Genomic DNA, 25,129 nt, shown 5'->3' on the forward strand with positions numbered 1-25,129 from the left:
ATTGCTTTTAGATCTTTTCTGATTTCATTAAGGATGATGGAGTGCTCTTGATGTTCCACCCTTAGTTGCTTCCAATAATTGTGTGGAAGAAAATGTATCCCCTGAGGTATCTCAGGGATCTCTTGATTTGCAGTCAAATGTTCTACCACTGAGCTATAGACCCTTGATGGAAGCTTTTGTCTTCCCTTTCCTCTTTCTAGAGGTTTCTCTGGCCTTAGGTGCCATCAATGGTTATGAAAAAAAACAAAAAAGCTATGCTTTTACCACACCAAACTTAGAATGTTGCTCGCCCTCGAGCAAAAGAGGAAAGAATAGAAGAATAAGAAGAAGATATGGAGGAGATGGAGGGAGATGTGTATTCGGCCACATGGATGGGATTGGGTGGGAAAGAGATGTTGAATTTTGAAGGAAAGTGGGTGTTTGGATGTGAGTGGTAAAGGGTTAATTAGGGAAGAGTGTTTATTGGGAATATAGGATGATTGAGAAGAGAGAAGAGAGTGAGTGGAGGTGGGTGGGGATCCTGTGGGGTCCACAGATCCTGAGGTGATCCTGTGAGGTCCACAGATCTTGAGGTGTCAAGGCATTTACATCCCTGCACCAATTCAGGCATGTAAAATGCCCTTGCACACAACTCTGGGTGTTCAGCGCCAGGTTGGTGCCCATTTTGGGCGTTCAACGCCCCTTTGCTGCCATTTCTGGCGTTGAACGCCAGAACCATGCTTGTTCTGGGCGTTCAGCACCAGGATGCTGCCCATTCTGGGCGTTCAGCGCCAGAACCATGCTCTGTTCTGGCGTTTGAACGCCAGACAGATGCTCCTCCAGGGTGTGATTTTTCTTCTGCTGTTTTTGATTCCGTTTTCAATTTTTATATTTATTTTGTGACTCCACATGATCATGAACCTAAGAAAATATGAAAAACAATAAAAATAAGAATTAGATAAACATTGGGTTGCCTCCCAACAAGCGCTTCTTTAATGTCAATAGCTTGACAGTGGGCTCTCATGGAGCGTCACAGATGTGCAGAGCTTTGTTGAGACTCTCCAACACCAAAGTTAGAGTTTGGATATGGGAGTTCAACACCAAACTTAGAGTTTGGTTGTGGCCTCCCAACACCAAACTTAGAGTTTGACTGTGGGGGCTCTGGTTGACTCTGCTTTGAGAGAAGCTTTTTCTGCTTCCTCTCCATGGTTGCAGAGGGAGATCCTTGAGTTTTAAACACAAGGGAGTTCTCATTCCATTGAAGGACTATTTCACCTCTGTCAACATCAATCACAGCTCTTGCTGTGGCCAGGAAAGGTCTTCCTAGGATAATGGATTCATCCTCTTCCTTTCCAGTATCCAGGACTATGAAATCAGCAGGGATGTAAAGGCCCTCAACCTTTCCTAATACATCCTCTACTTGTCCATAAGCCTGTTTTCTTGAGCTGTCTGCCATCTCTAGTGAGATTTTAGCCGCTTGCACCCCATAGATTTCCAGTTTCTCTATTACAGAGAGGGGCATGAGGTTTATTCCTGAACCAAGGTCACACAGAGCCTTAAAGATCATGGTGCCTATGGTACAGAGTATTATGAACTTTCCAGGATCCTGTCTCTTCTGAGGCAATGTCAGTTGATCCAGATCACTTAGTTCATTGATGAACAAGGGAGGTTCAACTTCCCAAGCATCAATGCCAAATAATTTGGCATTCAGCTTCATGATTGCACCAAGAAACTTGGCAGTTTGCTCTTCAGTAACATCCTCATTCTCTTCAGAAGAGGAATACTCATCAGAGCTCATGAAGGGCATAAGGAGGGTTCAATGGAATCTCTATGGTCTCTAGATGAGCCTCAGAGTCCTTTGGTTCCTCAGAGGGAAGCTCCTTATTGGTCACTGGACGTCCCAGGAGGTCTTCCTCCTTGGGATTCACGTCCTCTCCTCTCCTCACAGGTTCGGCCATGGCGCTTATGTCAATGGCCTTGCACTCTCCTTTTGGATTCTCTTCTGTATTGCTTGGGAGAGTACTAGGAGGGATTTCAGTGATCCTTTTACTCAGCTGGCCCACTTGTGCTTCCAGATTTCTAATGGAAGACCTTGTTTCATTCATGAAACTTACAGTGGTCTTAGATAGATCAGAGACTAGATTTGCTAAATTAGAAGCATTTTGTTCAGAGTTCTCTGTCTGTTGCTGAGTTGATGATGGAAAAGGCTTGCTATTGCTAAACCTGTTTCTTCCACCATTATTAAAGCCTTGTTGGGGCTTTTGATCCTTCCATGAGAAATTTGGATGATTTCTCCATGTTGAGTTATAGGTGTTTCCATAAGGTTCACCTAAGTAATTTACCTCTGCAATTGCAGGGTTCTCAGGATCATAGGCTTCTTCTTCAGAAGATGCCTCTTGAGTACTGTTGGATGCAGCTTGCATTCCATGCAGACTCTGAGAGATCATATTGACTTGCTGAGTCAATATTTTATTCTGGGCCAATATGGCATTCAGAGTATCAACTTCAAGAACTCCCTTCTTCATAGGCGTCCCATTACTCACAGGATTCCTTTCAGAAGTGTACATGAACTGGTTATTAGCAACCATGTCAATGAGTTCTTGAGCTTCTGCAGGCGTTTTCTTTAGGTGAATGGATCCACCTGCAGAGGTATCCAATGACATCTTAGATAACTCAGACAGACCATCATAGAATATATCCAGGATGGTCCATTCTGAAAGCATGTCAGAAGGACACTTTTTGGTCAACTGTTTGTATCTTTCCCAAGCTTCATAAAGGGATTCACCTTCTTTCTGTCTGAAGGTTTGAACATCAGCTCTAAGCTTGCTCAGCTTTTGAGGAGGAAAGTACTTGGCTAAGAAAGCCGTGACCAGCTTATCCCAAGAGTTCAGGCTGTCTTTGGGTTGATAATCCAACCATAATCTAGCTCTGTCTCTTACAGCAAAGGGGAAAAGCATGAGCCTGTAGACTTCAGGATCTACTCCATTAGTCTTAACAGTATCACATATCTGCAAGAATTCAGTTAAGAACTGAAAAGGATCTTCAGATGGAAGTCCATGAAACTTGCAGTTCTGCTGCATCAGAGAAACTAATTGAGGTTTCAGCTCAAAGTTGTTTGCTCCAATGGCAGGAATGGAGATGCTTCTTCCATGTAAATTGGAATTAGGTGCAGTGAAGTCACCAAGCATCTTCCTTATATTATTATTATTTTTGGCTGCCATCTCCTTTTCCTGTTCGAAAATTTCTGAAAGGTTATCTCTGGATTGTTGTATTTTAGCTTCTCTTAATTTTTTTCTTCAAAGTCCTTTCAGGTTCTGGATCTGCTTTAACAAGAATGTTTTTGTCCTTGCTCCTGCTCATATGACAAAGAAGATGGCACAGAAAAAATAGTAATAATAATATGGATCCTTTACACCACGGTATAGGGATCCTTGTGTTAGTAGAAGAAAAGAAGGGAAGAAAATCTGAACTCAGAGAGAGAGGGGGTTCGGATTTTTGGAGAGTTGAAGGAAAGATGTTAGTATATCAATAGAAGAAGATGAGAGGGGGAAGTGAATTTTCGAAAACAATTTTTGAAAAAGAGTTAGTGATTTTTGAAAATAGTTTTTTGAAAAAGGTTAGTATTTTTTTCGAAATTTTTTTTTTAAATAAAAAATAAAAATAAAAATAATTAGTTAATAAAAAAGAAATTTTTGAAAAAGAGGGAAGATATTTTCGAAAATTAGAGAGAGAGAGTTAGTTAGGTAGTTTTGAAAAAGTTAAGAAACAAACAAAAAGTTAGTTAGTTAGTTGAAACAAATTTGAAAAGATAAGAAGTTGGGAAGTTAGAGAAGATATTTTGAAATCAAATTTTGAAAAAGATAAGATAAGAAGATATTTTTTTTTTTTTGAAAAGATATGATAGAAATTAGTTTTTGAAAAAGATTTGATTTTTAAAATCACAATTAATGACTTGATTCATAAGAAATCACAAGATATGATTCTAGAACTTAAAGTTTGAATCTTTCTTAACAAGCAAGTAACAAACTTCAAATTTTTGAATCAAAACTTTAATTGATTATGTTATTTTCGAAAATTATGATATAAAATAAGAAAAAGGTTTTTGAAAATTATTTTTTTGGAATTTTCGAAAATAATCATGAATTTTGAAAAAGATTTTGAATTTTGAAAAAGATTTTGAAAAAGATAAGATTTTCAAATTGAAAATTTGATTTGACTCATAAGAAACAACTTGATTTTAAAAATTTTTGAAAAAGTCAACTCAAATTTTCGAATTTGATGAGAGAAAAAGGGGAAGATATTTTTTTGATTTTTTTTTTTGAATTTTTATGAAAACGTGAAAATTATGCAATGCATGAAATTTTTAGATCAAAACATGTGATGCATGCAAGAATGCTATGAATGTCAAGATGAACACCAAGAACACTTTGAATGTCAAGATGAACATCATAGACATAATTTTGAAAAATTTTTAATGCAAAGAAAACATGCAAGACACCAAACTTAGAATTCTTTAATGCTTACGCACTAAGAATTCAAGAATGCATATGATAAACATGAAAAGACACAAAACAAAAAATCATCAAGATCAAACAAGAAGACTTACCAAGAACAACTTGAAGATCATGAAGAACACTATGAATGCATGATATTTTCGAAAAAATGCAAGATGCATATGCAATTGACACCAAACTTATAACATGACTCAAGACTCAAACAAGAAACACAAAAATATTTTTGATTTTTATGATTTTCTAATTTTTTTGTATTTTTATTTATTATTTTTTTTTTCGAAAATTATTGTGAAAAATAAAAATAAGGATTTCAAAATTTTTAATATGAATTCTAGGAATCTTGCCATGTTAGTTTTAAAGCTCCAATCGAAGGGTCAGGCATGGCTTAATAGCCAGCCAAGCTTCAACATATAATTACATGGACTGGAGTGATTAGTTGAATACCAATCCCAAAGCAGTTTGGGTATGGCTTTACAGCCAGATAGGATTCAACATGTTTCATGAAACACTAGAATTCATTCTTAAAAATCCTGAAGAAAAATATATTTTTTGAAAACATTTTTTTTTTTCGAAAACAAAGGAGAAAATTTTGAAATATTTTTGAAAAATTTTTGAAAACAAAACAAAAAGAAAATTACCTGATCTGAGCAACAAGGTGAACCGTCAGTTGTCCAAACTCGAACAATCCCCGGCAACGGCGCCAAAAACTTGGTGCACGAAATTGTGATCTCCAGGCTCGAACAAATCCTGGTAATGGCTCCAAAGCTTGGTGCTCTGATCTTAATTCATAATTGTCACAACTTCGATACAACTAACCAGCAAGTGCACTGGGTCGTCCAAGTAATACCTTACGTGAGTAAGGGTCGAATCCCACGGAGATTGTTGGTATGAAGCAAGCTATGGTCACCTTGTAAATCTCAGTCAGGCGGATATAAAATAATTATGGAGTTTTCGAATAATAAATAATAGAATAGGGATAGAGATACTTATGTAAATCATTGGTGAGAATTTCAGATAAGCGAATGGAGATGCTTTTTGTTCCTCTGAACCTCTGCTTTCCTGCTATCTTCATCCAATCGGTCTTACTCCTTTCCATGGCTGGCTGTATGCAAGGGCATCACCGTTGTCAGTGGCTACATCCCCTCCTCTCAGTGAATAATATGCTCACGCACCCTGTCACGGCACGGCTATTCATCTGTCGGTTCTCGATCATGCTGGAATAGGATTCACCCTCCTTTTGCGTCTGTCACTAACGCCCAGCACTCGCGAGTTTGAAGCTCGTCACAGTCATTCAATCATTGAATCCTACTCAGAATACCACAGACAAGGTTTAGACCTTCCGGATTCTCTTGAATGCCGCCATCATTCTAGCTTACGCCACGAAGATTCCGGTTAGGAGATCTAAGAGATACTCATTCTAGCTTATTTCATGTAGAACAGAAGTGTTTGTCAGGCACGCGTTCATAAGGGAGAAGGATGATGAGCGTCACACATAATCATCACCTTCATCACGTTCTTGGGTGCGAATGGATATCTTAGAAGAGAAATAAGAAGAATTGAATAGAAAACAGTAGTACTTTGCATTAATCTTTGAGGAACAGCAGAGCTCCACACCTTAATCTATGGAGTGTAGAAACTCTACCGTATGAAAATACATAAGTGAAGGTCCAGGCATGGCCGAGATGGCCAGCCCCCAAAACGTGATCAAAGGATCATAAGGTAATCCAAAGATCCAAAGATGCCTCATACAATAGTAAGAGGTCCTATTTATAATAAACTAGCTACTAGGGTTTACATGAGTAAGTATTTGATGTATAAATCCACTTCCGGGGCCCACTTGGTGTGTGTTTGGGCTGAGCTTAAGTGTTGCACGTGCAGAGGCCAATTGTGGAGTTGAACGCCAGTTTTTGTGCCAGTTTGGGCGTTCAACTCTGGTTTTGGATCCTTTTCTGGCGCTGGACGCCAGATTTGGGTAGAAAGCTGGCGTTGAATGCCAGTTTACGTCGTCAATTCTTGGCCAAAGTATGGACTATTATATATTGCTGGAAAGCCCTGGATGTCTACTTTCCAACGCAATTGAAAGCGCGCCATTTCGAGTTCTGTAGCTCCAGAAAATCCACTTTGAGTGCAGGGAGGTCAGAATCCAACAGCATCAGCAGTCCTTTTTCAACCTCTGAATCTGATTTCTGCTCAAGTCCCTCAATTTCAGCCAGAAAATACCTGAAATCATAGAAAAACACACAAACTCATAGTAAAGTCCAGAAATGTGAATTTAACACAAAATCTATTAAAAACATCCCTAAAAGTAACTAGATCCTACTAAAAACATACTAAAAACAATGTTAAAAAGCGTATAAATTATCCGCTCATCACAACACCAAACTTAAATTGTTGCTTGTCCCCAAGCAACTGAAAATCAAAATAGGATAAAAAGAATAGAACATACTATAAATTCCAAACTATCAATGAAACATAGCTCCAATCACATGAGCGGGACTTATAGCTTTTTGCCTCTTGAATAGTTTTGGCATCTCACTTTATCCATTGAGGTTCAGAATGATTGGCATCTATAGAAACTTCAGATTTCGAATAGTGTTATTGACTCTCCTAGTTCAGTATGATGATTCTTGAACACAGCTTCTTTATGAGTCTTGGCCGTGGCCCTAAGCACTTTGTTTTCCAGTATTACCACCGGATACATAAATGCTACAGACACATAATTGGGTGAACCTTTTCAGATTGTGACTTAGCTTTGCTAAAGTCCCCAATTAGAGGTGTCCAGGGTTCTTAAGCACACTCTTTGTTTTTGTTTTGGACCTTGACTTTAACCGCTCAGTCTCAAGTTTTCACTTAACACCTACACGCCACAAGCACATGGTTAGGGACAGCTTGGTTTAGCCGCTTAGACCAGGATTTTATTCCTTTAGGCCCTCCTATCCACTGATGCTCAAAACCTTGGGATCCTTTTTATTTGCCCTTGCCTTTTGGTTTTAAGGGTTATTGGCTTTTTCTGCTTGCTTTTTCTTTTTCTTTCTATTTTTTTTTTCGCCTATATTTTTTTTTTCTCTGCAAGCTTTGCTCTTTGCTGCTTTTTCTTGCTTCAAGAATCATTTTTATGATTTTTCAGATTATCAAATAACATGTCTCCTAGTCATCATTCTTTCAAGAGCCAACATATTTAACATTCTTAAACAACAACTTCAAAAGACATATGCACTGTTCAAGCATACATTCAGAAAACAAGAAGCATTGTCACCATATCAATATAATTAAACTAAGTTCAAGGATAAATTCGAAACTCATGTACTTCTTGTTCTTTTGAATTAAAACATTTTTCATTTAAGAGAGGTGATGGATTCATAGGACATTTATAACTTTAAGACATAGTTACTAACTACTAATGATCATGTAATGAAGACACAAACACAGATAAGCACATAACATAGAAAACGAAAAACAGAAGAAATAAGAACAAGGAATGAATCCACCTTAGTAATGGTGGCGTTTCCTTCTTGAGGAACCAATGATGTCCTTGAGCTCTTCTATGTCTCTTCCTTGTCTTTGTTGCTCCTCCTTCATTGCTTTTAGATCTTTTCTGATTTCATTAAGGGTAATGGAGTGCTCTTGATGTTCCACCCTTAGTTGCTTCCAATAATTGTGTGGAAGAAAATGTATCCCCTGAGGTATCTCAGGGATCTCTTGATTTGCAGTCAAATGTTCTACCACTGAGCTATAGACCCTTGATGGAAGCTTTTGTCTTCCCTTTCCTCTTTCTAGAGGTTTCTCTGGCCTTAGGTGCCATCAATGGTTATGGAAAAAAACAAAAAAGCTATGCTTTTACCACACCAAACTTAGAATGTTGCTCGCCCTCGAGCAAAAGAGGAAAGAATAGAAGAATAAGAAGAAGATATGGAGGAGATGGAGGGAGATGTGTATTCGGCCACATGGATGGGATTGGGTGGGAAAGAGATGTTGAATTTTGATAGAGCAAAATTCAAGAGACTTAAATGCTTCAATGCACCATTACCTTTCCAGGCTTTATTTATTTCCATAATACCTTTCTAAAGAAAGGAAGTACAGAGATGTTTTGGATAGTTCTAAGAAAATTTGGACATGATAATGATCTTAAACTTTGAGATGGCTTCCTTCTAGTTCCACCTTAGAAGGCTTTTGATCAGGTCATATTTTTATTTTATTTTTTTACTATTTTAAAGTTTTAATTTTTATTCTATGTGGTATTTTCATTTAATGATTTAATTGATATTTGGTTCATACAATTTTATAACAAAAAAATGTGTCTAATTGCTAATGTAGATTAGTAAATGTTAGACATATAAATTGTACTAACAAATTCAGCTATAAATTTTCAATTTGAGCTACAGACATTACATGTAATAAAGTTTTGTTGGCAATACATGATGAAGTCGTTTTGACAAATATGTAGTCTTGCTTTTCATTAAATACTTGCTTCACTTTAAACTTCCCGAGTCAGAGTACATAACTTATTTTTGGTAGTACTGAAAATTAAAAGGGACCTTTTCCAATTTCCATTGTAAATAAAGCATTTTTATGATAACATTTGTTAGGTGTATAATTGTTAATTTAAAAAGCTCATCTTACTTTATAAAATCTTAATTGTTTCTAGCACGAAAGTCAGTTTTGTTTAGATATTATTCTCCTCATGATATTTAGTTCATACGCAATATCGATACATTAGCACATAGATTTATTTTCATAATTTTATACATAAAGTGATATGTCTGAGGCTACATTGCTTTATTCATTCATTCTATTGATAAAAGGGATAAGATCCCTTCGATTGAGTCTATTTTAACTATAATTGTGCATAAATCGATTGCTCTATAAAATTAATAAATAATTTGATTTGAGTTTTGAAATGATATAATTTTCAACTCCATCATAACCTCTGGTGTTGATTTGAAATTAAAGAGAGGATATTGACTTGAAATAATATGACATGTTTTGTAACTGGGTAGGAAAGATTTTGGACTCTGACGAGTTCTTATTACAAAGGAGCGCAACATATCATTCTTGATAAATGCTAAATGATTTATACATGACTTTATTAAAAATTTTCAAAATAATAGTTAGCATTGTTGAATTCTGAGTAACTCCATACTTTCATGGATGCTTTTTGTATTTGTTAGTTTAGAAGGATGGTAGATAAGAAATTTTAAATTTAAAACGAATTAGAATTACAATATTTATTGTGAAGTTTCGGTATAAAATGCTATGCATTGTATTCAGGACAAAAAAAAAACCTTTAGTAACAGTGTAGTGTGACCAATTCTAGAACTAAGATGTAATTTTTTTTATTAATATTTTTAATTAAAGTCGGTATTATAAGAATAGTTTTCGGAAGTTTTAAGATCTTTCAAAAAGGATGCACATAATTGGAAGCTTTTTATATTCTTTATACATACAATTTTATTGATGACATGATCAGGGTCTTGAACTATTTGTTAAAGTAATCATAGAGAATTCTTTTCATTTTACTATTAAATGCAAATTATTTGTTAAAGTAAAATAAATTTAAGTAATTACAATAATTTATTATAAATTTATAATTACAAATACATATTTTAAATTATAGAATTCTGATCCGTCACCTTATAACTCGGTCTTTATTGTGCATTATGAGTTATAACTCGGCCTTAATTATCATTCATTTTGTAACTGACACCTTCATTACCGACTTAATGACCATTATTCTGACTTAATGATCAATGGTCATACCATCAATTCTATTCATAAACTCTACGCCTATAAAAGGCACCAATCTCTATATACACTATACATTCTAGAGACATTCTAGATATATTCTATATTCATAGAATTATTATAATATACAGCACATGATAACTTCTATTTCATATCTTACATTCTATATTTATAGAATTATTCTTGTACCTCTTAAACACTTACTGACTTGAGCGTTGGAGTGTCTTTTGCAGGTACCCACCCCCTTGTTCTCTCCTTGCTGACGTATACCTCATCTTGACGGAGAGCTTACAAGTATTCACTGGTGGAAGAGTTATACACCGGCCAATCTTAGCAAGAACAATTGGCGCCGTCTATGGGACGAGTAAAATAATTCCTACTCCCCTTAGGTTTATAAAACTTGATTTACATTCAAATTTTTGAACCAATCTCAACAATCTTGTTTAAGATTTTATTTAATACCTCTTATCAAATTTTAATCTATCGTAACTTTTTATAAGGTTTATATTTTATACCTTCAAATTGCTTCACTTTTACATATCATAATATTTCACATCTTATAATCGATCAATTAACCAATCCGAGAATAAACTCGGCTTTCAATCAATCCGAGAACAAACTCGGTTTTCAATCAAATCGAGCACAAACTCACTTATCAATTTTGCTTTCTTTTTCAAAGTTCTCTACTTACACAAGTAAAATTATATATTTTATTCAACATACTTTTGCATTTATATTTTGTGTAACTAATATTTATTGATTTATTAGTTATATTCAAACCTCAATATATGTCCTATACAATAATGACATATAACAACCATGTCAATTACGCTTTTTATTTCATTATGTACTATATTATTATTGCTTAGTGATTTCATTTATACAATTAAATGATAGTAATGATGAGTTCAAATCTTAAAATTGGATTCCATCCAAAATTAATTGCATATTAATTGTATATAACTGTCATACTATTCACTTTATGCTATTAAATTTTATGTTATTAGCTATATGATTAGTGCAGAAAGTTAAACAAAAAATAATTACAAATATGCAAATTTATTATTTTTGCACAAAAAATATACCTCATAGCTAAACAAAATTTATTATATCATTAAATGACTAATTATTTTATTGCTTTATTATCAAATTAAAGCATGTCCTACAAAACAAAATTCAGATATTTATATTTGGCATGTATGACATTCATATATGTCGTCTTCTTCTCTACAATTATCAACTTCAAGGTATATTTTTTTTTTTTACTTTGAACTATTTTACTTTTACATTATATATTACTCAATATATGTTGCGACTTTATACCTATTCATTTTCTCAATTTATCTTATTCATGTCAGATCTTCATTGTAAATTGTAAATATTCAATAACTAATTGCTTTGAGAGAGAAATTTATCAATAAGTTATTGTGGGTCAGAAAAATTTTCAAGACAATTAACCATTATATCCTCGGATCATACAATCGATTCCGTCAATAGATATCTATCTCTGAACTTTTCAGTTCACATACAATCAAATGCTAAAATTGTTCTTAAGCGGAAAAGTATCCCCCACACAACTATCTTGATTGAATGACTCTTATCATTCAATTATTTTTTGAATAAGTGCCGACAGAATAACCCGACTAAGCTTGGGGGCTCACCATATCATTATTCACTTATCTTTTAACCGAGTTATAAATCATTTTATTTTCTAAGCTTAGCCTGGATCATATGATCGGCAGACAAAGCTTGGGAGCTATGATCCGTCACCTTATAACTCGGTCTTTATTGTGCATTATGAGTTATAACTCGGCCTTAATTATCATTCATTCTGTAACTGACACCTTCATTACCGACTTAATGACCATTATTCTGACTTAATGATCAATGGTCATACCATCAATTCAATTCATCAACTCTATGCCTATAAAAGGCACCAATCTCTATATACACTATACATTCTAGAGACATTCTAGATATATTCTATATTCATAGAATTATTATAATATACAGCACATGATAACTTCTATTTCATGTCTTACATTCTATATTTATAGAATTATTCTTGTACCTCTTAAACACTTACTGACTTGAGCGTTGAAGTGTCTTTTGCAGGTACCCACCCCTTGTTCTCTCCTTGCCGACGTATAACTCATCCCGACGAGAAGTTTGAAGATATTCATCGACGGACGAGCTATACACCGGTCAACCTCTGCAAGAACAAATTCTATCTTCAATTGGCTAAATCTACAAAAGAAGTAGGAACGGTAGCATTTTATTTTTGAATTTTAGAATTTATTTTCTATTGTAATTCATTAGACATATTAGTAGGATGAGTTTAGTTGCAAGTCATACTATCTTCACATCACTTGAGATAATTTTTGTCAATTTCAAAGATTTTAGGAAATGTTAGATCCAAGTCAAACTTGATAGGTTATTTAGAATCTTGATTGATCTTTTTTTTTCATGTTAGACCAAAACAATATTTGATTTAAGTAACATGACTGTTTACAAATTGTAATTATGAACTATAGATTATTTACAGGACTAAATTTATTATTGTTGAACTAAATCCTTTTAAAATTAGGAACTTAAGTGATTGTTACAAATTCTTTGATGTGAATTATGTACATGAACCAATCCTTTTATATATTCTAAACAATGAAATCAATATTTTATTGCTTTTTTTACTTTTGAAATCTATAACACTGTTACTTTAATTGATATCCACATCATGAAAGGACATACCACTAAACCCAGTTCAATTCAATCTAACCATGGTTGATTTTTCTAATTTTGATTACTTTATATAGGAGAGATTGGTGAAGGAGAATGCATTGCTTTCTGAAACTGTCAGGAAGATAAGATTTATAAGGTGCGGATATCAGTATATAGTTTTGTCTTTGAATGAATAATTCTTAGTTCCTTGGTTTCATTTAGTGATTTTATTATAAAGGGTTTAGGACAAATATCCAATTCTAATTATCTCTCACTAAATTTTTAAGTTTTTACTATTTCTGTTTTAACAGTATTTATCATAGATGTATTCTTATTAAACTATAGGTTTGTGTTCTTATTAAACTTCATGCTTTGTTGTTTATGACAACAAATGAGACATAGAGCATAGTTGTGTGAAATTGTGTTTTTAAACTTCTAAATTTGTCAATATTTTGAGAAAGCTAAATAGTTTTTTTTTTTTTATCACATTGCAGGCATGGGTTTGATGTGCTGATTTTAGGTTATTGTTAAATTATTTCTTTTTTTTATGTACGGATGAAAAATGTGAATAGCTTAAAAGGAAAAATTTTTTAGAAGTAAGACCCATTTCAAGCATGAGAAATATGTCGACGACTTAGCTAATAAAAGTGTAACACATGAACATATCTTTTTCAAGGAAGATGAAAAGTGAAAGAAAATTATTACTCTAGATTGGCTTTTCCTACACTTTTCTCTTTTTCCAAGTTAATATTTGTTTAGTGTTGTTCATTAACATAAAATTTTTCTATATGCTTTGAGCTAAATCCTAAATGCCATTTTACGTGATCGATATAGTGAGTTTTGTATACTAAAAAAATGTTGTACTCTTATAAATAAGATTGTGCTTAAATTGCCTACTTGCTTTTATTTAATGGCTTATTTTAAAATAATATATAAATTTTTAGTTTCAAGAGTCATAGTTGTTATTTTCTCTATTGATTTGTTACTTATTTTGACTAATATTGGATATAGAAGTTATCATAAAATTATATGTATTAATTTTTTGTATGTTTAACATTATATTGTGAAAGTTATTGGCCAACTGCAGGATAAACATATGAATTTAAGTTTTCTAAAAGTAAAGAAGGATATGGGAGAATAAAAAAAAGATATACATTCATTCGTATGAAAATATATATATATCAATACATACAAAAAAAGACAAAAATATTCCTATAAAAAAGTATTGTATTCCTCCACATCTTAGTAAAAGATTTTTTGAAAGCCATAACTTCGGAGAAAGTCTAAAGAGAAATGTTCCTTCAATAGAGGGCCACAACAGATAACATCAAAGGCTAATATACAAATAATACTGTAAAAAAAAAAAGGTTTTCTATAAAAAAAATATGTAAACGGATAGATATCTTCTTTATTAGCTACTATGGTTTTTTTTATCATTTTTAATTTAAATTTGTTCTCTTGATAATGTATTTGTTTGAGATCATAGAAGCACTCGATCTACTCATATCTAAAATTCTATTCCAAAAATAACAATACTTATCAATTTGACAATGAAGCAACTAAGTTTTTTTTTTCCAATCTAATAAGGTTTTTTGTTTTATATATTATCTTTATTTTAGTCCTATTTAATTATTTAAATTTTATGCAAATTAGCAATCACTCGATATTCCATGATACAAATATAAAAGAAAAACTATTGTATGTTTTTTATTTTAAAATAAAATTTTTCAATAGCATAACATATTATTCCTAAATTGGTCACTTTTATTATTACTTTTATTGTTACCAATACTTTTTGAATATGTTACTTTTTTTTATCTACACTAACAATTTATTCGTTCGAGTAAAACAAATAGATACCATTATGAGGTGAATATAAACTATATTTAAATGTTTAATTAGCGTGAAAAATAAAGAAACCTTATTAGTGTTTAAAAAAGTAATGAAATATAGAGTAAAATACTATTTTAATTTCTAACATTTGAGTCATATAACAAAAAATTTAGAACATTATTTATATTTTGATATCACTTATGAATAACAACATAACATAATATTATATAGATTTTTTTAATTGCAATCTTTTCTATTTGTTTAAAAAATTTTATATATTTTTTCAAACAATAACAATTCTCTTTTATTTTTTACACCAAATAATATTCGGAATATATTTTACATTCACATTATTATACTTTTTTTTGTCTTGCTTGTGCATCGCATGAGTATCTTGCTAGTTTATTATAAAAAACGTCACCTACTACTCTACTAATACTTTTAAAAGTTATATATACTTTTAAAATTTGCAAAAACCAATAAAAATAATTTTATATTATATAATTAATTTATCCAAATAATTATTGTATTAATTAGTCACGCTACTTTTATTCAATTTTCAAATTTTTTATTTTATCGTTTTTTTTAATCCTGATATCCAAACCCTCTTCTTATATATGTCCCTTTTTTAAATTTAAATAAAAATATTTTATTCATCATTTTAAATCAAAGTAAGAACATTTACAATTTAAACATTACATTATGTTTTTGCAATTACTGAATGTGAAAATAAATTTTGAATAGTTCACAAAAATTAAAGCAAATCTTTTTTTTTTTGCACATATTACCAAAAGAAAGAACTTTAATCTGAGACAAATAAAAAAAATTATGATAAAATTGACACATTAAAAAAATATTACGTCAAAAAATATATTAGAGATATAACTATTTATATGTTTCAAATAGTATTATAAAACTGTATCAATATCTTCTGATAAAAAAATACATTCTAAAATTTTAACTTAAATTAAGTAAAGACAATACATTAAACAAGACCCGTGATTAGCCAAGCTATAATTTTTGTTACTCATAATTATCTATTAGATTACGTTATTAATAATTTTATAATTAAAAATTGTTATGAATATATTTAAAAAAAGTTTTTACAAATTTAGACACCTACAAAATTAAATGGTTTGACAAACTTTGTATTAATACCTTTAATTTGTTAATAGGTTTAGCTTAAAATGTGATATGAAATTATAGATAATAAATTTTGGAAGTTCTATAAATTTTTTAAAATAATATTAATTTTATCATTTATTACAAAAATACAACTTCATTTTGCTTGTGGTATTTTCATAATTAAGTTCAATGCTTTATAATATAAAAAAAATTATAATATAATACAAATTCCAAATTTTAGTCGCTCATTATCTTCATATAATCATATTAATAAAAAAAATTATACTATACATAAGAAAAAAAATTTAAGTTGTGCGCTGTTTAAAATTCATTAATTATATATCAAATTATACCAACAAAAAAATTAAAAAACAAAACCAATAAAACTGGTGCAATAATTAATTAAGCAAAAACTACAAAATTTAATATTTAGATGTCCTTTTTTGTCTTTAGCTCTCTAACTAAAGAGATATTTTTGTCATTGAGAGATACAAAAGACAAAATTATACCCACTACTTGATCGTACATGAGAATTTCATGTTCCATAAAATAAAGTAAGCGAACATGTGATAATTTTCCAATAGTTTATAATGAAAGTAAACAAAATTAATCCTAAAATGTTAGTTTAGTCTTTCAAAATTTAATCCTTAAAAGGATATTTTAGTTTTTATTTTAAAAATTAATGTTTAAAGAGGTACTTAGTTTTATTATTAACTAAAGAGTATGTTAGTGGTTTTAAAATTATATTTTTCATTTATAATATAACAAAATAAAATTAATCTTTAAAAATTAACAATAAAGGTGTTTTGTATTTTTATAATTTTTAAAAAAAATTTTTTTTTTTGTAAAATTAATGTAAAGGGTATTTTATATATTTTGTAATAGATGTTGATGCAAATAGTTGATACATGTGTCATCTAACTATATTTTCGTTGTATCAATGCATATAAATTAATCATCGTACCGAAACAAGCACCAAAAATAAAAAGACTACTAGATAAACACTTTAGTAACGACCGAGATGCTAGTAAATATAATTATAATTATCATAATTGAACTGATAATTAACCTGATCAAAATACGTGGTCATTAAGTTAATGATTTAATCGGTGAGTTAGTTGAGTCATTGGCTTGATAATAATTAAATAATATTTAAAATTATAATAAAATTTAAATTTAAATCATAAAAAAAATAAAAAAATAGCATACAATTTAAATTTTAAAATTATCTACAATTATAATAATAGTTATCAAAATTTAAATATATGAAATATAATTTATTTTATCATTTATAAGTTATAGTTCATTAAATATAATAGACATTGCCACTCTTATTTTCATAATGTCATTTTTTTAATAAATCCATACAAATATACAATACAAAATAATAATATGTGAAGTGACATTATCAAAAATAAAAATGCATTATCATCTCTCCATTATATGCCGAAGAAATGTAGCCTAGTGGAGGTGAAGCACGCTGCACACCTAAGGAGCCAAGTCTAATCTTAGTTACCAATTCTTTGATTTGGTTTTTCACGGGATTTTCCAATCCGATAGGTTAATAATTAATCCGTCGTGATACTGAGCTTCATTTAAGAGTTTGTTGCTGGTCAATAGATTCCTGTATACACAAAGTAGAATTCGAACCTGCGACACTTATTTAAGCGGACTAGTAAACTAACCACTAAATCAACCCAACTTGGTTCATAGTTACCAAATCAATTAATTAGTTTTTCAGTTAAATTGCCAATCTAACTTGAATCCAATATCTTTTTTTTTTTTTAATTAGAAACGGAGTCTAAGGCCCATTAAACATGAATACCAAAGGTTGAACCCGGGATTTTTTTAAATAAATAAAATAAATTTTTTATTTATTGAAATAGGTAATTTGTAGTATTATTATCAAAATTCATTTTTTTATTTATCTCGTTTATAGTGTAAATGATTTAACTTAGAGTATATCTCATTTATAGTATAAATGAGATAAGACACATCACGGGTTACACATATCACGTTTGCACACGTGATACGTGGGATAGAGTGGGAACCATATATCTCATTTACAGTGTAAACGAGATATACTCAAAGTTAAATTATTTACAGTGTAAACAAAATACATGCTGAGTTAAATTGTTTTCACTGTAAACGAGATATAGTACGACAAAAATCAATCAGCTATAAAGGATCTACAAACCATTGGTATTCTCCACAAACATCTCAATCATTCTTCTGATTTGTTTCTTCAATAAATTTAGTAGAAATGTGTAGTGTTAGTGGTTATTTTTGTTGTGACAGTGTATCCCAACTGTCACATGAGAAACAGTGACATTGGGGTTGTATTTGAGTGTGAAAATCCTATTCTGCTATGCACTCAAAGAGCATATTCTTTGTCTGAGTTAAAGAGTCTGATATTGACGCACGTCGGTGGTAATGAGAGAAAAGAGGTTGGAAGAGTTGGTTATCGGAAGCTAGCACCGATGGAAAATAGAGTATTTCAGTTTTGTCTATTTTGTCTCGATGGCGATGAGCATGTGCAGCTCATGTTTGATGTCCACAGGAGAATCATGGCGGAACAAGTGATGGAGCTTTTTGTGGAAGTCAGCGATATTGGCAGTGGTGGTTCTGGCAGTTTGAACTTTGTCCAGGATTATCCACCTCTTGCACCACCCCCTACACTGTACTAGTCCGGAGGTACCCATGGACGTACGATGAGGAGTCCGATGAAGAGTATGTTGCTAATAGCAACAAGGGTGGTTCCTCCGATGATGATGAGGATGAAGACTTCGTACCAGAGACTCTGGTAGGTAGATCAGTTCAGTATATTCTGCCTATCTCGCAACCGATTCTGGAGCTATCAGTTGTACCCAACCACTATCACACATTAGACCTGGATGCGATGCATGAGGTAACTCCATTTTTCAATATGGGTGGAGACGATTACAACTCAAATGGTAGAGTGGAGTTTCGGGTCGATCACACATTTAGAAGCAGAGAGGAAGTCATGCAAGGTGTGAAGAATTACAACATTCAGAGTAGTACTGAGTACAGAGTTTTGGAGTTGGATCAGCTAAAGTACTATGTGATTTGTAGGCAATTTACTTATGGATGTCCTTGAAGTCTCTGTGTCACCCTCCAATAGAATCTCAGATATTGGTAAGATATGCTTTATATTGCAAAATATTATCTTATTTATCATGCTTATTTTGGTTACAATGTCAACCAATTATATTTTAATTTGTTAGGGAGGTGCATAAATTCGGTGGAAAACATACCTGTTTAGCCCCCATCATGCCTCAGGATCATCAATAGTTGGATAGCAACCTCATTTGTAGAGTCATCATGCCTCTGTTACAGTCCAGTGCCCATCAATCATTATTCTTGTTCTACAAGGTGTAGTTAGGCAAAGCTATCATTTCAAACCCTCATACTGAAAGGTCTAGATAGCGAAACAAAAGACAATTGCACATATATACGGTAATTAGGAGGAGTCATATAACAAGGTTTTGAGGAAGCTTCAAGCTTTACAGAGTTGTTGTCCCGGAACAATATGTGATTTCAAGGCAGTACCAAACTATGATTGGCACTTGTTGGTATGCGATGTCAACCAATTTGATAAGGTGTTCTGGTCTTTTCCTCCCTGTGTCGAGGCGTTCAAGCATTGCAAGCCGTTTGTCTCTGTTAATGGGACGCATCTATATGGCAAATATGGTGTGGGTATTACTAATTGCAGTGGCACAAGATGGTAACAGGAACATTCTTCATGTTTTCGTTGTAATTATTGAGTCTGAGACTACGAAGTCCTGGTCATTCTTCTTTACCAACCTAAGGCAATCCCTAAACACCACAAGAAGGGCTTTTGATTATATCTAACAGCTCACAAGCAATCAAGGCCGCACTAAGAGCCGATGAGAGCAGGTGGCTGCCTCCTAGTGCGTTCCATGCGTATTGTGTGAGGCACATGGTGGTGAATTTCATATCTCATTTCAAATCTGCCGAAGGAAAACGATATCTGATGAATGCTGGTTATAGTCTAAGTAAGGTTGGTACGAGCGGTACATGGATGATTTGAGTACACTATCATGAGAGATGGCAGATTGGGTTGGTAGATTCAACAAGAAAATATGATTACAACATTGCGATAGCGGTTGAAGATTCAAGCACATGACCAACAATTTGTTCGAGTGCATTAATGTAGTTCTGAAAGGTACCCGATATTTACCGATTTCAGCCATCATCTGATGTACTTACGAAAGGCTGCAATAGTTGTTCGTCATGAAGGGTCAGGAGGTACAAGCCCAATTCGCAGTTGATAATTGGTTTTCACAGTGGCTGCTGGCACCTGTTGAGAAGAATAGAGAGGGAATCCTGAAGATGCGCGTTACACACTGTGACAAAAGGGCCTCAGTCTTTGTGGTAGAAGAGTTGGAGTCTTTTGAGGGTTTGAGTCAAGGGCCATTCCATGTGCGGTTAAGTGGGGGGACATGTGACTGTGGTCTTTTCCAATCACTTTATTTTTTCTGTCGTCATGTACTTGCTGCTTTTGCCGTCGTAAGTGTCGAGTGGAGGACATATGTGGATTTAGTATACATGCAGGAGGCTGTGTTCAAGGTGTAAGAGGTTGAGTTCCTCCCGATCCCAGATGGGAACCTATGGTCGAAGTGGTACGGAACACGTTTACGTCCAAATCCTGTCATCCGCAGGAAAGCAACCGGCCGACCAGTCTCCACGAGGTTTCATAATGATATGGATGTGGTCGAGCGACAAGAGAAGTGGTGTGGGTTCTGCAGACAAACTGAACATACCCGGAGAGGCTGTCCCAATCACCAATAGAGGATAATTAGATGTGTGTTTTTTGTTGGCTTGTGGTGTTTGTTCTAGTTGTGTTTTGTAGTCATATGGTTTAGTTATACCATTTATGTTGTTGATTTCTTTTGTTACAAATTGAATGCAATGTTTATTTCGTTCTTTATAATATACTTGAAAGAAGGTACTATACTAAGTAAAGAACATCACACAATCTAAATAAAGTTTAGTATACAAACTACATAAACTTTACAAAGCTAGTAAGTAACATACAAAAAATACCCTAAATAAATAAAATTCATTACTCAATTTAAATAGAGTATAAATACCTAGTAGATAAAATATTGAATACAATTGAATAATACAAAAAGTATTTGAAATACATCATTGGTGCTGGTCACATAGATAATGCAACCGATGCCCAGTGCCACAACCTGGAGGTTGTGCCCAACGAGGTAATTTGCCATGTCGTGGAGCCGGTGGAGCCACAGGAGCCTATGTGTGCGATGGTACTAGTGGCGGTGGTCCTAGTTGCGGTGGTGGTGGATGATATGGGTACACCTGAGAAGACTCGTATAGGCCAAGAGCATATGGTTGTGAGTGGTACTAAGGCTGTACGGGTGGATACTGTGGTGGTGCAGGTCCCGGGGGGAGCAGTCATCAACGGCCCATAATCAATCGACGGGGGTGTCACATACTGAGAACCTGAGGGGAGACTGGGGCCGTAGGAGGTGCTGGACCCCAGTGACAAGGAAGGAGCCTACAACGAGGTAGATGCATGAGTTGATGAAAAATGAGACTCTTGGGGCGACACTCCACTCTTTACCTGCGCAGAACTGTTCCGCAATACGCTGCATGGTCTGCTAGTCTGTCGTGTCAACCTGGAATACCTTGTCGAACTGGATTTCCTTTAGCATGGATCCCTCATGACCACTCGTCGATGCACCCAGATCCACCTAGCCAGGTGAGGAGGTAAAAGGATAATCCCGAACCTGATGCGTCTGTGAGCCCAGAGGTAGTGGTGATGGTGAGTCCTACGCTCTGGCTAGTATGTCACCATGGTCCTCCTGTCTCGCATACTTGGCCTCCTCCTTGAACTCGACATCTAGTCGCTCTCTGCAGCGCCCGACCTGCTCCCTCCATGGCTCTGCAGCTGCTCTGCGGTCCCTCACACTCTTCTCCCTCTAAGTCGGCCTCCTAGTATCTACTCGAACCTGCCAGACATGCCTATGACGATTAGAAACATCCCGAGAAAGGTCAAGAACGTCCTTGGACTGACTGGCAGTAGGCTGACGTCATCTGGTAGTGTCAAAAGCCTGGATCATCAAGTATGTCCTTGCCAAACAGATGTCTAACGCGACAAGCATGTTGGTACTAGTCCTAGTACTCCTGTGTAGGCCGATATTCTGTGAAAGGCTTAATAGAGATCCTATGGCCCTCATCAAACATATGCCTCCATCCATCGTACCACTGCTCATGACGCATGGGCCACCACACGTCTTCCTCCTGTCCTGTGGTCATCAGAAACCTGTCGGCATTCACTGGGTCTCCAAGCACTGGCTACTTCCCACCAAACTGAAATTTCACCCGATCAATGTGGTGAAACTTCATAATGTTGAAGCAGACTGATGAGCGGATAATTTATACGCTTTTTGGCATTATTTTTACATAGTTTTCAGTATAATTTAGTTAGTTTTTTGTATATTTTTATTAGTTTTTAAATAAAAATCACATTTCTGGACTTTACTATGAGTTTGTGTGTTTTTCTGTGATTTCAGGTATTTTCTGGCTGAAATTGACGGACTTGAGCAAAAATCAGATTCAGAGGTTGAAGAAGGACTGCAGATGCTGCTGGATTCTAACCTTCCTGCACTCAAAGTAGATTTTCTGGAGCTACAGAACTCCAAATGGCGCGCTCTCAATTGCATTAGAAAGTAGACATTCAGGGCTTTCCAGAAATATATAATAGTCCATACTTTGTTCGAGTTTAGACGACGCAAACTGGCGTTCAACGCCAGTTCCATGCTGCATTCTGGAGTTAAACGCCAGAAACAGGTTGCAAAGTGGAGTTAAACGCCAGAAACAGGTTACAAACTGGCGTTCAACTCCAAGAGAAGCCTCTACACGTGTAAAGCTCAATGCTCAGCCCAAGCACATACCAAGTGGGCCCCAGAAGTGGATTTCTGCATCATTTACTCATTTTTGTAAACCCTAGTAAATAGTTTAGTATAAATAGGACTTTTTACTATTGTATTTACATCTTTTGGAACATCTTTAGTTTCATCTTTAGATCACGTTTGAGGGCTGGCCATTAGGCCATGCCTGGACCTTCATCACTTATGTATTTTCAACGGTAGAGTTTCTACACACCATAGATTAAGGTGTGGAGCTCTGCTGTTTCTCATGAATTAATACAAAATACTATTGTTTTTCTATTCAATTCAAGCTTATTCCGATTCTAAGATATTCATTCGCACTTCAATATGAATGTGATGATCGTGACAGTCATCATCATTCCCAACCTATGAACGTGTGCCTGACAACCACTTCCGTTCTACCTTAGATTGAATGAGTATCTCTGGGATTCCTTAATCAGAATCTTCGTGGTATAAGTTAGAATCCATGGACGGCCATTCTTGAGATCCGGAAATTCTAAACCTTGTCTGTGGTATTCCGAGTAGGATTTGGGAAGGGATGGCTGCGACGAGCTTCAAACTCGTGAGTGCTGGGCGTAGTGACAGACGCAAAAGGATCAATGGATCCTATTCCAGCATGATCGAGAACCGACAGATGATTAGCCATGCAGTGACAGTGTATTGGACCATTTTCACTGAGAGGACAGGATGTAGCCATTGACAACGGTGATGCCTAACATACATCTTGCCATAGAAAGGAGTATGAATGATTGGATGAAGACAATAGGAAAGCAGAGGTTCAGGAGGAACGAACACATCTCTATACGCTTATCTGAAATTCTCACCAATGAATTACATAAGTATCACTATCTTTATTTTATTTTATATTTATCTTTTAATTATTAAATCTCTATAATCAATTGAATCCGCCTGACTGAGATTTACAAGGTGACCATAGCTTGCTTCAAGCCGACAATCTCCGTGGGATCAACCCTTACTCACGTAAGGTTTATTACTTGGACGACCCAGTGCACTTGCTGGTTAGTTGTGCGAAGTTGTGACAAAGAACTAAGATTATGAACGTGCGTATTGAGTTTTAGCGCCGTTACCAAGGAATGGAATCGTCACGATTTTTGCGCACCACAGACGAGGAGAACAATAGTCATTCAAGTCCCCCGCTCAACCTTATCTCTCAACTAGTCTGGGCACAAGGCCTGCAGGGTAGGTCGTTGTACCACGTCCATAGGAACTACATCAGTAAATTGTAAAATAACCGTCACGTTCAGTTCATTACACAGGATATTTAACCTTTAGAGACAACTAAATAAAACTAAATCGTGTACCTCATGCAACAGTAAGCGATCAAACGCACCACACCATTAGAGGACCTTCTGTTCTTATTGGTTCCTACTCTACTGGGCCAAACCTATTAACCTGTTCACAAAGGAAAACAACCACATTCTCTCACTTTATGCAATAAAAGGATGAATTACCTAAATAGAAAGCACAAAAACTATAATTGAAAATAGTTACCTCACGGCCAGAGAAAACGTCCAGACCTATCTATCGGGTGGACACTAATGAGGAAACCTATGGTATATCCACGAAAGTAGGAGCGGAGTGCATCTAGCTATGCTCGTGGTATCTCGATGTGCTGCATGGCATAAAGAGTGGTACCCCCATGTAAGCACAGCGGATCTCCAAGACATACCATGACACCTCTGGAAGTCCTCTAACAGTGGCAGCCATTTGATATGCACCTGATTGTTTGACTTGCCATTCTTTAGGTAACCACCGATCAACAATAGGATATAACACCTCGTGTACTGTCGGAGGGTGGCTGCACCAACAGTAGCTGGGATATGCCGGACGCGGTCCCAAAGCCATGTCATCTTGATGGAAAATGATTCCTTCCTTTGCGCACCCTACTACTAAGCATGAGGAGGTCTGGCACCTGGGGTGATCATTCACTCACACCAATGCAGGTGGAAAATGTGGGTCTTCAGATACTAGCGCTCTACGATTGCAGTAATCAAGGAGTTATCAAAGATAAAGTCCCTGAGCTGCACCATGTCGCCAAAGCCAACCTCCATCAAGTAAGGGACAATGACGTCCGGGGGGTGCAAGAGTATGGCTCACTCACCTAGGGAGTAGTAGGCGTGGCCTCTGTTAAAAGATAAATGTATTTTAATAACAAATCTATTTCAATTGTAAAAAAAATTATTTTGACATAAAAAGAAAAAATTAATATAAACAATCATTTCATATTTCATAATA

At 34.5% G+C, this 25,129-nt stretch overlaps 1 non-coding gene across 1 annotated transcript; it reads left to right on the forward strand.

Annotated features, from left to right (window-relative positions):
- Positions 1 to 2,696: 2,696 nt before the first annotated feature.
- Positions 2,697 to 2,804, forward strand: LOC148549024 (small nucleolar RNA R71). The gene has a single exon (XR_015897598.1). It is a non-coding gene; the product is annotated as a small nucleolar RNA R71 (small nucleolar RNA).
- The last annotated feature ends 22,325 nt before the right edge of the window (positions 2,805 to 25,129 follow it).

Source organism: Arachis ipaensis, chromosome B8 (assembly GCF_059453495.1).
Source record: "Arachis ipaensis isolate K30076 ecotype BB chromosome B8, ASM5945349v1, whole genome shotgun sequence".
Classification (NCBI taxonomy): Eukaryota; Viridiplantae; Streptophyta; class Magnoliopsida; order Fabales; family Fabaceae; genus Arachis; species Arachis ipaensis.